Source organism: Lepisma saccharinum, chromosome 15, assembly GCF_977018435.1.
Source record: "Lepisma saccharinum chromosome 15, izLepSacc3.1, whole genome shotgun sequence".
NCBI lineage: Eukaryota > Metazoa > Arthropoda > Insecta > Zygentoma > Lepismatidae > Lepisma > Lepisma saccharinum.
In genome coordinates this window covers 56,821,741-56,840,836 of record NC_139243.1, presented here as the reverse complement: position 1 = coordinate 56,840,836, position 19,096 = coordinate 56,821,741, and the positions used below count along the sequence as shown (strand labels likewise).

The following is a 19,096-nucleotide window of genomic DNA, read 5'->3' as shown; positions in this document are numbered from 1 at the left end:
AGAAACCCCCAGTCATTGTTATACCTCTGTATGACCAGGCAATGGTCAGGTCAGGCACTACGTACAGACAGTGAAAACAAAGCTAGATTGTGCTGTACAGGAGCAATTGAATAAGAATTCACATGTCAAGGTTGAAGAATTATTGCAGAGAATATTGGTGGCTTAGAGAAGCGAATATGGCGCATCAGGTGACAAAATGACAGAGCAAATGATATTTTCCTACATTCTCAGGAATACATTTGATGCCCAAATGGAAGAAATAATAGATCAAAACTGCGAAAGGGATAAAGTAGAAGAAGAAAAGGTGAACCAAAGAGGCAATTTTGTATGGGTTATTCTACCATTTAGGAACAAGAGGAATGCTATGAGGTATGTCAAGGGAACAATTATAGCATGGACAAGCAAAGTTACATGGCTGGTGAATGTTGAAGGTAGAAACCGGGTCATACATGAAGATCAGTTGAAGTGGATACAAGACAAGAAAGATAGATATCGTAGTGGAAGTCAGAAGATGGAGGAGGATAATTATGAACAAGTACATGTGCCAGATACAGGTCAAGGCGGCGCATCAGTTTCCGACCATGAAGACTTATTGATCGTTGGAAGAAATGAAAACGATAACAGTAGTACAGTGCGAGCTGAAGTTTCAAAGCCAGGTGACCATCTGTCTGTGTCATATTCAGATAATTCCTGCCTACAGCAGCAGCAGTACAAAAGGTCCTGTCGATAAAAAAAAACTGCCAGATAGACTGAGCTATAAGTAAATCAAATAAGGAAGAGGGGGAATGTTAAGTGTGCATAATATCTGAATCTACATTCAATTGTTTGTAAAGTTGTTTATGATGAGATTATGTGCTAAGCCATCTTAGAAATGGTCTCCTTAGAACCTCCTCGAATGGTTCCGTGCATTCCATCATCCTCAACCCCACTGCAGTGACAAATGGGGGACAGACCTTTGCTTTCTTCCAAGAAAATCGCTCTCGGCCAGGGTTGGCAAAATTTGTGTTTTTTTTAAAGAAACAAAACAAACAGTTTTTTTTGTTTAAAACATGTTTTAAACAGCGTTTTAAACAAGAACGGGGAAAAACCATGGTCTAAACAAATAAAACATCCAAAACTCAATGCCAAGAAGGCATATTTTTTAAGAATATTGATTAATAAGGAATCTGTTAATCATCCAAGAAGGGACTATATTCATAGTTAAAAAGTAAACACTTAACTAACTTCTTAAAATATATTTATGTTAGTCTTGAATCTCGCATGCAGGCTGTTCTAGAAGGTTCAGCTAATCCACAGTTGCCAGCCCCACTCAATCCACATGGTAGCTAATCTGTTGTTTTTTGAAATAAGACATTTTATCATGAATGCAACAAAACATTGCCATTAACAACTATCTGCAGTGTATTAAGTGAAGAACAAAACAGTTTCATCCATGTAGTATTCAATTTAAAAAATGTTTTAGATGCTTGTAAAAGAAACATTGCCAGGTATTTTAAAAGTGGCATCAAGATCAGTTAATTGGATATACATTTTCAGCTACTGAACATATTTCTGTGCACAGTAAACAAAATGACACAAAAGGAATGAAAATACGAAGTTACAAACCTGCAAATAATCCCAGACTATCAAACATCAAGTATCAAATTGTGTTTTAAAGAAATCTAAAAAAATATATGTTTAAAACACTTTGTTTTAAACATTTGTAAAAATAAAGCCATGTGTTTTAAACGTTTAAAACAAGTTGTTTTAAACTTGCCAACCCTGTTCCCGGCCAGGGCAACCACTGCTGCCCCCCCTGCCCTCCCTCCTCTTTCACGATCGCACATGTAAATAAACACTGCCTGATGCGCAAATTGGATGAAGTACGTCACACTGTAACGGAAATGAACGTGGACGCCCTTTTAGTTATCAAAACGTGACTCAAAGGACACATTGATGACAAAACCCATAAATATCCCTGGGTTTTCAGTTTTGCGGAAAGACAGAAAGCACAAAATTGCTGGCTGGTTCTTATTATATGTACGCTCTGAACTGCAAGCTGAAGAGATTTCATATATTTGGAAGAACAAACAAATATTGAATATATAATAGTAAATAATCTTTTAAAGAAAGAAACCGTTGGGATCTGTAGGATTTATAGACCCGGAGATATACCTTATTCTAAGCTATCAATCCTAGAAGATATTATATCAGATATTAACCATGCAAAGTCCATCATCTAGTGGTTTTAGGCGACTTTAATGTAGATTTCTTGAAACCAAACGAACCCGATACTTCCTATGTTCAATCACTTGTTAATCAGTTTAACATCTCCTAAATCTTAAATGAACCAACCGCGGTGGCTCAGTCGGTAACGCGTCTGACTACCATGCTAAAGGTCCCAGGTTCGATCCCCGGCCGGTTCAAATCCGGGAACTTTTGTAACGGTGGAAGCGGCCCCGGTGCCCACCCAGCATCGAATAACATGGGTACCTGGGGGAAAGCCTGGGGGGTAAAGGCGGTCAGGGGCGTGATGCTATTCACATCACCACCACTCACGACCAGATCAAGAAAGTGTGGGGCGTTACCCCTACACCCCCTATACGCCTTCATGGCGTGGTGCTATGCACAGGGGAACACTTTACTTTTACTTTTTTCTACCAACGCGAATAAACGCCTCTACTAGAATGCTCATTGATCCAATATTTGGTGTTAGGGTACCAGTCACCAATTCTGACCACTCATTGGCGTGTCTCACTTTACGTTGCGGCAAATCACAAAGCAAGAGCAGAACGTTCACATACAGGGACTACAGTGAAATAGTGAAGGATGCTCTGAATGAAGATCTAGAGAGCATCGACTAGAATCCTTCGATGCACTATGAAAACATTGACGACAAGGTACGTTTCTTTACGGAGAAATTGATTAAAGTGTTTGGTAAACACGCCCCCCCTGAAAATAGTTCATGCAACAAAACGAAAAGTACCCTGGATTACAGATAATGTTAAATTAATTATGAGATTACGCGAAAACATGCTGCTAAAATTTAAACAAACAAATAATCCTGACCATTGGAACGAATACAAGAGATTGCATAGCTTTGCTACTTCAGTCGTAAGTAGGGGTGTGCGGGACAGAATTTTTTTGGTCAGGTCAGGATCAGGACGGGAAAAATTCACCAATTTTCCGACAAAGTCGGAAAACTTTCGGGACGGTAAATGCTCGAAATTTCCCGAAGCTCTAAAAATCTCGAATTTTACACGTCATTTTCAACTTAACTGATTCTTTTTACATTTCTGGAATAAAAACAAACAATTTCCGGTAAGTTTCAGATACTTGCAATGCAGAAAACGTCGAGAATTAACTTTTTAAAATGGCCATTCGGTACTGCTCGGGATCCCGAAAAGTCAGGAAGTCATTTCCCGAAGTCGGGACCGGGATCGGGAAAATAAAAGGTTGGAATTAGTACCACAACACTTTTTCCTTGCCTTCTTCTAATACGTCACGTAAAAGGCAGGCATGCGCATGTGCTAGTGCAACGTCATAATAATGACGTCAGACTTGAACTTAAATGTGGATCTTGAATCTTAAGGGCCAAACAACACGATTCAGGAGCTCTTGTTTTAAATGACGGCGTAGCAACATCATTACTTAAAAAATTGAACGAAGAAAGAAGTCATTTATTGTGAAAGACTGCCCTCAAAAATAGGCACAATAAAATTGGAAATAATTAATTTAAAACTAAAGATTGCCTCACATTCGGTACATTTTAAAATTGTATCAGAATTCTTAGATGGCAGATTAATCAACACACTTGTGCAACAAACTGTTGTGGCAGCAATACATTCAAACCTCTCCTGCAACGAAGTGTTTTGGCAGCAATACATATCCGTTTCGTATCATTCCCACTAAATGCTAGCCACATGTGGAGAAATATTTCATTTTAAACTTTATTTCTACATATTTTCAAGGAGTTCTGTCATTATTTTGTGAAATAATGGTTAATTTTTAAGGAGCGTCTCCCTTCAACCCAGAGTGTTGTGGCAGCAATGCATACTCGTTTCTTATCTTTTCCACAACATACATGCCATACATTTTGAAATATATCTGGTTTAAATTTCGTATCTACACTCTTCAATGATTTCAGTCATTTCTTTTATTTTTTTTGTCGGATAAAATTTAATTTTTGAAACGTCTTCCTTCAACCCACTCCTACAATGAAGTGTTGTGGCAGCAATACCCCACCCGTTTCGTATCTTTCAAAACTAAATGCATGCCACATGAAGAAAATATTTTATTTGAACATAATTTCTGCTTTTAAATGGATTTTCTCAAGGAATTATGCCATCAATTTGTGGAATAACGAATATTTACAAAGAGCGGCTTCCTTCAGACCACTTCAGCAACAAACTGTTGTGGCAGCAATACATTCAAACCTCTCCTGCAACGAAGTGTTGTGGCAGCAATACATTCAAACCTCTCCTGCAACAAAGTGTTGTGGCAGCAATACATTCAAACATCTCCTGCAACGAAGTGTTGTGGCAGCAATACCCTCCCAGATAGCAAGGTAGACTTACCTCACATCCACATTAAGTTTGCAATGCAAGTAACGGGAACTTGCAGGAAAATTTCAGAGCAAGTCTGTAAATTTGCAGCAAATTGAAAGCAAAGGTACTAATTACCAACATTTGAAATTGCAGTAAGTTCTAACTGTAACCTGCAGCTAACTTGCATGATAAGTCTCAAAGGCTTGCTACAAGTTAACCTGAAACTTGCAAAGTAGGTGTTAAAGATCTGAGGCTTGCTGGAAGTTAACCTGAAACTTGCGAGGCAGGTGTTGAAACTTGCAGCAAGTTGACCACAATCTTGCTGGGCAACTAACACCAGCAGGTGGTGGGTCCGAATAAGATAAAGAAATAGTAGGAAAAAATGGTGTATCAGAGAAAATTAAACCAATAGTTACACATACTTATTAGAAAATGTGGTTTCCAATGAGTGTGTGTAAGTATTGATATACTTTTCTCTATTACACCATTTTTCCTACTAGCCCTTCTCTAATTCAGACCCACAACATGCAGCAGGGTAAATATTCCCCCACAGAACCAAGTAGTCACATTTTTAACCAATATTTCCAAATCTAAGGATGAATGATATGTAAAATTGACACTAACTACTAATTGATAAAATGAGTAACATGAAGAAAAATGCAAAAAAGACAAAAAAAAAATTGTCTAAAACTAAATTCAATGCCATTAAATGTACATGAAGCATATACGAACTATTTTGTAATTCTTATGCACACATCAAACTAATTAATAGTCTCCAATAAAAATACATAAATTTGCTGCAGAAAATAAAATAGCTAAACACATGGAAAATACTTTAACTATTTTTTTTAAAAAAATAAACAAAAGATATGGACTAATTAGTCGGAGAAGTATGAATAAATCTCTCATCAAAGGGAAAGTGAATTTCTAGTTAAATATATTCATTTTGAGTTTACACCCAAATCCAGCAATGCGCTTTCCCCAAAATTATATTGGACAAGACTTTACTACATTTGCAGCCTGCGGTTGTAAACAGATTATTGTAATTTGATCAAAGTGAAAGTGGATGTAGTGTTATAGATGTGGCATTCGTTCATTTTATAATAAAATTGCAGTTAATAAATTTCACCTGTAGCTTGTAAGTAGGCATAAAAAAAAATACCACATGTGTAGTTTCAACTCATTATTTATATTTCTCATGTTTTTACAGATCATGTATTCATTCAGTCTTGTAAGGGGTCCTTAGTCACGCTCTTCCATCACTTTCTGTTGTGTCTATGTGGGCTTCCAGCTTCATTTCTCTGAAATAAAAAATGGTGGAAAAAATAAGATTCGTGGCATGAATTCAAGTTCCATTACTCCAAAACTATTTTCTTTAACAAAAACACACTCAAAAATACATTTCTGGGTATGGCTGAATTTACAGTGTACTCCAGAGGTGTGACATTATCAATACTTCATTACTTCAACATTGCAAGAATTCCTAATTTTTTTGATTACATGTGACAGTGTTCAATGCATTATAAAATGCGACATATTCTTTGTTCTTTTAAGCTGATTTTACACACACACACACACATAGAGTAAATGATACTAAACCTTCCATTTAAAGTTATATCTCAACTACCATGCATCCTCTCAAGGAATCCAACCTTGAACCTTTTTTTACTAGGCGGTGTTAATATTTTTACTAGGTGGTGTTAATCTTTTTTTTCTACTTCACATTTCTGCCAGTTTTGGCTAATCATGAAGATGAGAATGTTGATAATATGATAAAATTGGTTAAGAGACACTCACAACAAAGATCCATGTCCCGGCTGACATTAGAACCCAGGTTCTCTGGCTTCATAGAGTGATAATATTTTCATTGAAACAATATACTTGGATACTAGAGACCCCAATACATACACATACAAGCATGAGCGTATAATTGTTACTTCTGTTTGTAAACTACAACATATTTTTGTCAAAAATTGTTTTCTATCAGAATAATTTCTTTGCTAGCTAGAATCCACGAATTAAAATAAAAGTAACATTTCTGAGCACCACAGTTGGAATAAAGCATGTTAATGAAGACCCTTACCTACCGTCTCACACAGTGCTCTGAATTTCTCTTTTAGCTTATTTCTCACACCCCTCCAACTATAAATGAACACTTGCCTTTGTCTGTCGAAATCTTATTGAATTATATTTTGGGTGAACTGTCCGACAGACATACCATAGTATTTTTTTTTTTTTTTAACGTTCTCCTTCTAATGGCTCGTTACTAATTTTTAATTTCAGCAAAATATTACATATAACTTTGAACTCCTGCTTTTCTGACAAGATAAAATATAGACATTTTAAGAATTTTGAATTTCCCCCCTCCCCTTCCCCAACACAACTGTTACAATACAATTTTTGGCCCATTTTCTTCCTCATTGCATAAATTAACTTATATTTCTTTAACTTTAAAATAATAAATGAAAGCTGCTTTAAAATAGCCTTCTGTAACCATGTAAAGTAACGTAAAACACGTCAGAAATTGAGAATAGTAAAACAGGTAATTTACAGATCAAAATCAAAACAGCAGTCTGACAGACCCCTCCATACTAGTTGTGTGATTATTGACATCCATAGTACTTGTGGGTTAATAATAAATATTTTGTTTAAAAAAAAAAACTAAACATAGTTTTTATCAAAATCCAATATAAAATGCTATTTTGGTGTTAAAATCTAAAATTGCTTTTAAAACCCTAAGGTTCTCTACCTTCATTGGTGTCTTGTAGAATTTTGTGCAGAACATTTACATGGAGATGAATGATGAAATTGATGAATGGACATTCACAAATATCCATGCCCAGGCCAGGATTCGAACCCGGGACTCCTGTATATGTATGAAAAGATAACAGTTTCTCTGCATAACTTCTATCAGTTCCTGCCAAGGTAAGAACTCAGACAATACTTAACAATTTGAATTACACTAATTAGTGTCCAGTGCTCGGAAGGCCAGTGCCTGCCAAGCCGATTTTTAAATTTAACATTTCACGTTTGTCAAAAACAATGTATTCAACATTCTGTATTTATTGAATATAAAACCAGAAAAGAAATGTAAATCTACTTACTCACTATTTTGGTGCGTTTTGGCCTGGTTTCTCCACACGTTCTCATCCCTTGCAATACTACTGCTAGTGTCCTGCATGCACCTGGAACAATAACATTTTGTGTTTCTTGAAAAAAATACTCAATACTTTACGAACAAAATGAAACCTAAATTATTTAGCGACACTTCAGTACACTTCAGCCCTGACACAACAGTACTTAAAAGTTACTTGGTATGAAAAAGAAGAAGAAAGAAAACATTGCACATAAATTATCATATTCAATTTTTTTAGCAGTTACAACAGGTCAATGCCCTAAAATGTCTCTATAACAAGGTTACTTTGCACAGTCATGGACACTTGTGGGTTGTAACGATTCCATTGAAAGTTAATGGAATTGTTATAACCCAGAAGTGTCCGTGACTGTATATACAATATACCATAAATAGGTTAGGATGAATAAAATTTTATTTCAATGATACTCAAAAATATGTCATTTTCCTGGCCATTGACAGAGAGCCCCACGAACCATTGATGGATAGCCCCATGGACCATTCATTTCCGGCTAGGTTAGGTTAGTGTAGTTAAAAAAAGAAAAACAAATTCTCGTAAAAAAAAAGGCACGTTTGGAAACACTGGAGCTTGCGCAATCTGCAGGTACATAATGTCGCTTTACAGAAAATGCAAGTTCTTTACATAAAAAGTGATTATTTCTTGTTCTACAGCATTTTATGGTGAACTTTTCAGTTTCCGCGAAAGAAAATACTTCGAAGAACTTCGACAATGCTACAGAAACTGATTTCAGTATGTAGTTTCTCCTGTATATTTGAAGAAATCCATTCGGGCGATATCGCATATTACAAATTGCAGTGAAAAACACAAAAAAATCTAACTTTACAGACCAGCTTTGCAAAAAACTGACAAAGATCAAAACCATTTTTTTTACTGTCAATATTAACCATTTTCCATTTGCATGGTTACAATAAAGTGCATGACATGGAATCAGTTTGAGTTAATTTTGAAAATATGGTTTTCACAGTAAATCTGGATAATTCTTGTGATCATGAAGGCTACTGTCATTGCAAATGGTTGCACAGATATTAGAAAGACAAAATATTTCATGTATCACCAGAAATATAAGGTTAAAGCAAAGGACAAAAACTATTATACTCACAGGAAAAAGGTTGACTAATTTCATTTCCAGTGGAAAGCTATCTGTCACCTGCAAAAGAATCAAGAATTAGTTAGTACAGATTAAATATAATGAGGTACAGTTACTCTTATATTACCAAACAGTGACAGTTAGAAAAAACTTGGTTGTGACTATTATCTTGTAATCAAAGAGTCTAGACTTAGAATCCCGATGGAGGTGATGCAGTGAGATACACATCAAACAATTATTTTTGAAGCTCAATATTTGACCGTTCCTCATTTCAATAGTGGCATTAAATCTATCAAGATAAAAATTAGGCCTCTGTACACAACTTTAATGTTAAGACAAAATATACACAAAACAGACATGTCACTAAATTTATGTTGTGTAAAGCATAAAAATGGACCTATTAAAATAATAAGAGACGTAATTTTCGAGAGTGGACATTTGGTCACCAGCTCCTTCTATAACATTTGAATTTATTTCTCGCATAAAATTTGATTAGTTTCAAAAAAAAAATATGAAGTTTCTGGTGCATGGAAATAATGGAGTTTGGGGGTTAAAATGAATTCTGAAATAGTTAAGTTTTTCTCACAACGAACTTGTAAAGTAATTTGGTAACGGTACCAAATGTTTAACGATGTTCCCAAATTTTATAGAAGTATTAAGAAGTGCCTTAAAATACTGGACACATTTGTGGCTGATTTCCATGTGAGGCTCAAAGGGGGTTCGTGCTTGAGACCAGATGTCACATGAGCATGCATTGGAAGCATTTAGTGATGTCATTTTAATTCTAAAAGCCATAAACCTGACTCACCTAGCCTAACAAAGAAAGCATTTAGAGATGGTTTGTGAATGTTAGAGCCCTAACCTACATGCCTAACTTAGCAACGAAAGCATCATAGCTCTGTCCCCAACACATGTGAAGTAAATGGTAGTGGTAGCCCGTATCCAAGCTTACATTAAGTGAATATCTGTTCACAAACAATCACATAGGAGTATACGGAAGCAAAAAAAATTGGGTAAATGTCTGTTATATCGGAGACACATTAAAATCAGATATTTTGTGTTTCGGATGATTCGTACTTACCAATTGTGTATTGTGTACCATAGTTGAAGGTGCCATTATGCTTTTTACACGAAAATAACTATGATTTTCACAATACAAGTAATTCTTTTGGTTCCTTTCTTCCGTTGCAGAACATACAATATGGCTCACACAGCTGTGGATCATTGCACGTCGGGCTTGTGTTTTGTCGATTTGGAGTGGGTATGCAGTGTTTCCACCTTCTTAACTTTCGTGTTCATTATGTCATCACAAACCATTGACGGATAGCCCCAAAAATCATTTACGATAGCCCCACGAACCATTGACGGATAGCCCCAAAGACCATTCATGATAGCCCCACAAACCGTTGACGGCTAGCCCCAAGAACCATTGATGGATAGCCCCAAAAACCATTCACGATAGCCCCACGAACTATTGACGGATAGCCCCACGGACCATTTCCAGCAAGGTTAGCTTAGGTTAGCATAGTTAAAAAAAATTCTCTTAAAAAAAAGGCACGTTTGGAAACACTGGCGAGACTGCATGACTTCCGACACACTGCCATCTGCAGGTACATAATGGAAACAATGGCATAATGTTGTTGCTTTGCACAAAACACAAGTTTATTATATCAAAAGTGTTTATTTCTTGTTGTGCAGCATTCTACGGTGAGAAAATACCTCCAAGATCGGTAAGAGTCTAGTTTATGTCCTTTTCCTAAGAAATACATGTCAAGTATCTTTGGAAAGGTTATTTTATAAGGAATTCAACAAAGTAAATCCCAAGGCAAGGAAAAATTTCCTGGAGGAGAAAATCGAGAAAAACCGATGTTGTCCGGATATGCGTGATTGAACGTACTGAGGACATTTTTCGATGATGAAGCACATATTTAGGGGTGAAATGAGTGCTAATGGAACCTAACCTAACAGGCCTAACCTAACCTCGTAGGCATATCTCGTTCCCGTGAATGGTTAGTGACAGAAAGTGTAAAAAGAAAAACTTACTTACTCTACGGATGCTGGAGCGCCGGCTGTCTGCTAGCACGGTTTTATAAATGGGCAAGAAGGAGTGCGCAAAGAAAGACGTAAACGGGTAAGAAGGAGTGGACAAGAAGGACGTAAACTAGACTCTAGCCCCAATGCTACAGAAACTCATTTCCGTAAGTGGTTTCTTCTGTAAAAATGAAGAAGTGTGTCTCCGATATAACATACATTTACCAAAAAATCGTTCTTCAGAAAGCATGGAATAAGTTATCACTCATATTCCAAAGCAAGTGTTACCAGACATAAATAGGAATCCAATTCTGTAAAAAAAAAGGTAAGACTGCAGAATATGGGCTGCTTAGGAGGAAAGCGATTCCTAATTCTATGGTAATGGTTTGAAGTTATTAATCAGGAAAAGTAACTTTCAAGGTGCGGAAATGTGTAATTTTCGAAAAAAAAAACCAACAAGAAATAAGAGTTCAGGATGGGCGCTCTTGAAATCGTGGCACTGCACAAATGTAGTGAAAGCAAAAAAATGCCTACGTTGTTAGGTAGCTAGGTTTAATTCTCTTAGCCTAAATAATAATTTGTCATTGTATTTATGCTAACAAAACCTAACCTAACGTTGTAGGCATTCCTCGTCGAAATAATGAAAAAAACTGTGCGTAAACAATATGGACGCGAACGAATGGAGAAATGCATAACTTTTAGTAGCATGAAAAACATTTTTCTTTGTATTTATGCTATTGGAACCTAACTAACAGGCCTAACCTAACCTTGTAGGCATTCCTCGTCTCAAATAATGAAAGAAACTATGCGTAAACAATATGGACACGAACGAATGGAGAAATGAGCCGAGAAATGCATTGCTTTTAGTAGCAGGAAAAACATTTTTTTCGCACAAAAATATAATACTAATCGGAAAAATAACACCGGAAAATGGAAGCAAAATGTACGTACTTTCAGGGAATATAAATTTTGTTCGTCTACGTAGAGGAACATGTTCTGCAGTGAGACCCAATTCTTACCATCATTAATCTCGAATGAAATCACATTATATATCATGAACACCGTTTAAATTTAACTTCACAGACGTGTTCTGGAAGGCTGGTTATTTTGTTCCCGTGTAAGAAAATTAGTACCATCAGTGGTATATACTTTGGGTGTAATGTAATTCCACTGCATATTAGTGCCAGGGGTTTATGTAGAATTTTTCGGTAAATTTCTCGTATCGGACAAACAGCTGAAATTTCCTACTTCTTTTCATTTCAATATTCGTACTTACGTATTCTGCATTGACAAACATTGCTGAAGGTGACATTTCGCTAACTTCACCGAAAATAGCTATATTTGCGACATATCGAGTAACTTTTCTTGGTTGCTTCTTCCCTTCCGTAACACGGGAAATGGCCGTCACAGTTTCACCACCGTAGTCCATATGCAATGTTTCAACCCCACCACGCGTAGAAAGTGCAAGATAAGCGAAATTGAGTGATCCGCGATCGGCACAATTGCTCATTATTTACTGGTGAGGAGGAATGTCGGAAATGTGTTCGGGAATGTAGTTTTGATCCATTTTAATGCGAATGCATGTGGTTTTCTACGAAAATCTATTTCCGACGAGCTATTGCTGCTGCCGCTATTTGCTTTCTGCACGAGAGCACAATAGACGCTATTGCTGCTGCTAGAAGCCGATGTTGTCCGAATGTGGGAAACGTGTTCGGGAATGAAGTTTTGATCCTTTTAATGCGAAAGCATGTGGTTTTCTACGAAAATCTATTTCCGACGAGCTATTGCTGCTGCCGCCATTTGCTTTCTGCACAAGAGCACAATACACGCTATTGCTGCTGCTAGAAGCCGACGTTGTCCGTATATGCTAAATTGGACGAAAGGAGTGCTAATGGAACCTAACCTAACAGGCCTAACCTAACCTAGTAGGCATACCTCGTCCCCGTGATGGTTCGTGGGGCTATCGTGAATTTTTAGGCTAACGTCAATGGTTTTTGGGGCTACCCGTGGATGGTTTGAGGGAAATAAAGAACAACAGTAAGTACTCGTTAATGTAAGAAATATACATTATTTTCGTTACAAATTCATTATTTCACCTAAAGAAATGTTCCGCAATGCAGAATGTTACGTTAACTACATTAACGAGTACTTACTGTTGTTCCTTATTTCCCACAAACCAATCACGTGTAGCCCCAAAAACCATTGACGTTAGCCCAAAACTCTAGATAGCCCCACGGACCATCACGGGGACGAGGTATGCCTACTAGGTTAGGTTAGGCCTGTTAGGTTCGGTTCCATTAGCACTCCTTTCGTCCAATTTAGCATCCGCGCATCCTGCACACGTCATTTTCAAAACGTTGATCACGTTCAACTGATCATACGTATTTAAACGTGTGACCAGTTACATAAACGTATGTTTGGAAACACTGGCCCGGATTACGTCATCACGCACAGGCTATATCCACCTGGAAGTAAATGGATGCAAGAGCTCTCGTGCAACGGTCACACATTTATATCGAAAAAAAGATGATTAACCGGCAAAATTGAATGAACGATGCAAGAAAACACTTCCCCGAACTTCCACAACTATAAAGAAACTGCATTCGGTAAGTAATTTCTCCTGTAAATTTGACGAAATCCGTTTGTCCGATACGAGAAATTTACCGAAATTACTTACCGAATGCAGTTTCTTTATAGTTGTGGAAGTTCGGGGAAGTGTTTTCTTGCATCGTTCATTCAATTTTGCCGGTTAATCATCTTTTTTTCGATATAAATGTGTGACCGTTGCACGAGAGCTCTTGCATCCATTTACTTCCAGGTGGATATAGCCTGTGCGTGATGACGTAATCCGGGCCAGTGTTTCCAAACATACGTTTATGTAACTGGTCACACGTTTAAATACGTATGATCAGTTGAACGTGATCAACGTTTTGAAAATGACGTGTGCAGGATGCGCGGATGCTAAATTGGACGAAAGGAGTGCTAATGGAACCGAACCTAACAGGCCTAACCTAACCTAGTAGGCATACCTCGTCCCCGTGATGGTCCGTGGGGCTATCTAGAGTTTTGGGCTAACGTCAATGGTTTTTGGGGCTACACGTGATTGGTTTGTGGGAAATAAGGAACAACAGTAAGTACTCGTTAATGTAGTTAACGTAACATTCTGCATTGCGGAACATTTCTTTAGGTGAAATAATGAATTTGTAACGAAAATAATGTATATTTCTTACATTAACGAGTACTTACTGTTGTTCTTTATTTCCCTCAAACCATCCACGGGTAGCCCCAAAAACCATTGACGTTAGCCTAAAAATTCACGATAGCCCCACGAACCATCACGGGGACGAGGTATGCCTACTAGGTTAGGTTAGGCCTGTTAGGTTAGGTTCCATTAGCACTCCTTTCGTCCAATTTAGCATATACGGACAACGTCGGCTTCTAGCAGCAGCAATAGCGTGTATTGTGCTCTTGTGCAGAAAGCAAATGGCGGCAGCAGCAATAGCTCGTCGGAAATAGATTTTCGTAGAAAACCACATGCTTTCGCATTAAAAGGATCAAAACTTCATTCCCGAACACGTTTCCCACATTCGGACAACATCGGCTTCTAGCAGCAGCAATAGCGTCTATTGTGCTCTCGTGCAGAAAGCAAATAGCGGCAGCAGCAATAGCTCGTCGGAAATAGATTTTCGTAGAAAACCACATGCATTCGCATTAAAATGGATCAAAACTACATTCCCGAACACATTTCCGACATTCCTCCTCACCAGTAAATAATGAGCAATTGTGCCGATCGCGGATCACTCAATTTCGCTTATCTTGCACTTTCTACGCGTGGTGGGGTTGAAACATTGCATATGGACTACGGTGGTGAAACTGTGACGGCCATTTCCCGTGTTACGGAAGGGAAGAAGCAACCAAGAAAAGTTACTCGATATGTCGCAAATATAGCTATTTTCGGTGAAGTTAGCGAAATGTCACCTTCAGCAATGTTTGTCAATGCAGAATACGTAAGTACGAATATTGAAATGAAAAGAAGTAGGAAATTTCAGCTGTTTGTCCGATACGAGAAATTTACCGAAAAGGGTACTTACCCGAAGAGATGCCGGGTGCCGCACCACGATCGCGCACTGCGAACGCAAAGAAGCATTCACCATGCAGATAAGGGCGTAGAGTCTAGCCTCAATTTTCGCTTAAAAACCTTTTGTGAATAGTTTGTGCGGAATTTATCGGTTCATAAGTTTTGAAACACTGCACATCAGCTGACGATACTGCATATCAGCTGACGATAGACAACGTGAGTCAAAATTTGCCCGCCGAATTAGCAACGACCAATAAATGATTATAATGTTAAAAATAACGCTTTTTTCATGGAAAAAAAAGTGATTTCCAGTTTGAAAAATCTTCCGCTATGCATATGAGGTAAGTAGCAATTATTTTTATTTGAAAACAAACGAGTTTAATGTGTCTCCGGCTTATACTACTGTTACCTGACATGCTAATGAACTGTAATGTTCACAGTATAATATTAATAATTACATACAATTATCATTTTATATAAAATATGTAACACCTACATTGTGAAGGAAGCTCATCATTTCCCGGCGGCGAAATTTCTCTTTCCACATATCCCAGGACGCATATTTACGGATCCCACTCAGTTCAGCATAGGAGGAACAATTCTTGCTCCTGATTGGTCGACTTGGCGGAAGTGACCTTACACTTGTCTTCTGCTGGTATTTTGAAAGAAAGACACGTATTCTGTAGCCACACGATATATTAATGAAAATAAGTATTTTTATTCTGATGGTACGTTCATCGGAAGGTAACTGTAGCTAGTAGAAAATAAAATCCATTCATTTAAATCGTAAAATGAATCTTTAAATTTTTCCAACTTAGTGAAGCTTTGTAAGCAAAATAATTCTTGTACGTCCTTTGATTTGCGTTTCATTTTTCTATCTGCGAGAGAGAAAGCAACATAGATATACTTGGAATATTTTATTAATGAGTAGTACCGAATTTCCAGCCCTCAATATTTTCAGACCGTTGCCCAAGACTGCTACCATACAAGCGGTGAGGGGCATGAAGAAGAAGAATGAGTAGTACTGTAAATTACTGGAATAATGCCTGCTTCTGGCAAATTTGAATAATTTGCAATTCCCATGCCAAGACACCTAAATGAAATCAATTGATTACAAGTTTCAATGTAAATCGTGAGATGGTACATAATTATTTGTGCATTTATTCAGGAAAAATGTCAGCGGCTTCAAAATATTTATAGAAACCTTGTATAAAAATGTTCCTAAAATTTAATGAAGTTTATTTAGTGAATTCTTATTCAGAATTTGTACACAATGGATAAAAACTATCAAATGCAAATGTGAACATATCTCATAAGTTGTATGTTTCATTTGCAGGAGAAATCTTACACATGCATCTGACTACTTATATTTCTCCTTGAAAGTGATATATGTAAAACAACAAATTCAAAATGAATAAAAAATGAGCATGTCAAAGGAAGGCGGCATATTAATGTTAATAATAAAAGTACAAATTAAAATCTTTTCTTGGTAATAAATGAGAAAGATCAGCCTGTTAGACGTATGACCTGAACGCTAATAAATAAATAAATAAATACGAAAATTCAGTGTGAATATTTTCAAGATGTTATCTACATGATTTCACTTTTCAGTTTGTGTTTTTTCACTACTTTGTATTAATTAAAAACTTGCAGCAGCCCTAAGAGCTCTCGAGTGTCTTTTTCAAACGTTGATTTTATGCTCAGACAGGCTAATCCGCACTGAAATTACCATTCCTTTTCGGATCTTTAAGTACTAGTGTGCAATGTATCTAGTACATTGAATTGAATCGTTGTTTTAAGTCCACTTTATGCACAGTAAGGCTAATCGGGACTGGACCTACAGTTTAAAGTGGAATCCATGTGCCTCCACCGGGTATCGAAATCGGGACCCCTTTATTACCAGGTGGCGATGCTACCACTGCACCATCAGGGAGGCCCTGTACCTAGTACGCGAATCTTACCTGGGACCATTTGATTACTACACACAGGCACGTATCCAGAGGGGGGGCTTAGGGGGCTCGAGCCCCCCCGAAAGTTTTAGGTTTACACTAGATAAAATGAGGTTTTTGGTTTCTTGTGGTGTGAAATAAAATAATGTGACAATAATTTAAGGAGAGAAATAATTATCGAGGCAAGACGGAGAATGTTCCGTAACCCTGTTATTGATAATAGCACGTATCCAAGATGGGGCACAGGGGGCTCGACCCTCTCCCCAGGAAATTTTTCAGTTTACATTAGATAAAATTAGGTTTTTGGCATCTTGAATAATGTGAAAATAATGTAGCCTAAGGAGAGAAATAATTATCGAGGCAAGACGGAGCATGTTTATACACCTGTTATTGTTAATAGCATGTATCCAAGGTGGGGATGAGGTGGCTCGAGCCCCCTCTCAGGAAATTTTTCAATTTACACTAGATAAGATTAGATTTTTGGCGTCTTCAAAAATGTAAAGATAATAAATTATTAAATCTGAGAGAAATTATTATCGAGACAAGACGGAGAGCGTTCTATAACCTTATTATTGTCAATAGCACGTATCCAAGGTGGGAATCGGGAGGCTCGAGCCCCCTTCAGGATTTTTTCTGTTTACACTAGATAAAATTAGGATTTTTTCTTCTTGAATAATGTGATGATAATTTGGGAGAAATAATTATCGAGACAAGACGAAGAATGTTCTGTAACCCTGTTATTGTTAATAGCACGTATCCAAGGTGGGGTTGAGGTTGCTCGAGCCCCCCCCAGGAAATTTTCTATTTTACACTAGATAAAATTAGGTTTTTGGCTTTTTGAATAATGTGACGATGATTTAAGGAGATAGAAAATTATCGAGGCAAGACGGAGAATGTTCTATAACCCTGTTGTTGATAATATTGCACGTAAACTTTTCTTACGCTTTCGGTGTTGTCGCAGCGCACTTGAGCACTATGTAGAGACTTGTCAGCATTTGGAAGCTGCACAACAAAGGTAGCACCACACGTAGGGCGATTCGTTGTAATTTCTAATCTCTGGAAAGCGGGAGAGGGAACGTTCTTGAATGAGAGAAGGAATCGAAGTACTGGCAATATTAACGAATCGGGGCTTCAGAGTAGTGCTAGCTGGGTCCGAGGGCCGAAGAGATCAAGGCCTCTCTCTCTCTAAAGTGAATATTTCAGCAGTACCGGATACTGGAGTGGTTTATTAAAACAGAAATAAGCTGCATAGATCAACTGAAAATCAAAGTTTTGAGTGATGATTTAGTTTTGCCAGAACTAAATTTCGTATATGCAGTCCGAGAATTTCATGGTAAAAAAAAAACAAAAAAACTTTTGTTTAAGCCTACTGGGTTCGAAACACATTCAAACACTTAACTACCATAAAGAGAGCCGAAAATTTTATGAATGTCGAGAAGAGAAAGGAAGATGTTGCATATGTAGACATTTTAGGTGGAAATTGCAGGCTCTGCCAGAACCCGAATCATGGCTCTACCAACTGAGCCACCTAGACTTCAACCGATTTTTCGTTAAAATGTCTACATAGTACATATCCTGTGTATATCAAATCGTAAGGTGTTGCCTGTAGTGAACAAGCACAGAAAATATAGGAGAGAGAAGAAAACTGAGGAGCATTCCCATCGGTTGAGGTGAATTTTTTTCTGTGGTCAACAAGAGCTACTACTTCGAGGTGACAATGACAGTAGCCTAATAAGGGAGATTTCACACCGTGTCGCCTGAGGATTTCACAAGTCGAAATTAGGTTTGTGCGGCCTTTTGTGTCGCTACAGTGTGAAATACTCGAGAATTGTCTGCGTCCAGTTCGCAGCCCACAATTTGAATCTCGCGTTGATGAGTGGATTGTCCATCCCTTGCATGTGTAACAGCTTCGTAAAAACACTCAAAGACACCATAGATGTTTTTATGCCAGATGAGAAGAAATGGACAAACACACATACCGAGATGGTTCCGGCACACAATGTTAATGCATGTAAACAGAGGAGTCGAGTGGTAAAAAATGTTCCGATTTCACGTTCTGATTAAAATGACAACCTTACAGTGGCGACGATTTAAGGGATAGTTGCTCCCCATTTCTTATTTTCTTGCCTCAACATTATGGCCTCTTAATGTTAAGCCTTATCTACTAAGAGAAAGTAAACTTTCCTTGCACCGCACTCCGCTACCCCCCCCCCCCACCTTTTTGGAACCCAATTGCCACCACTGGTCTTGAACATACAATTGTGAGGTTC

General features: G+C 37.6%; 1 long non-coding RNA gene across 2 annotated transcripts; it reads right to left on the bottom strand.

Annotated features, from left to right (window-relative positions):
* Window positions 1-5,762: 5,762 nt before the first annotated feature.
* On the bottom strand, window positions 5,763-8,943 carry LOC145999488 (uncharacterized). Of its 2 annotated transcripts, none has more exons than XR_014443398.1 (3): window positions 8,781-8,943; window positions 7,631-7,711; window positions 5,763-5,827 (listed from the first exon to the last, which is right to left on the bottom strand). It is a non-coding gene; the product is annotated as an uncharacterized LOC145999488 (long non-coding RNA). The 2 variants fall into 2 exon arrangements; XR_014443399.1 differs by lacking the exon at window positions 5,763-5,827 and adding an exon at window positions 7,049-7,443.
* Between the last annotated feature and the right edge of the window lie 10,153 nt (window positions 8,944-19,096).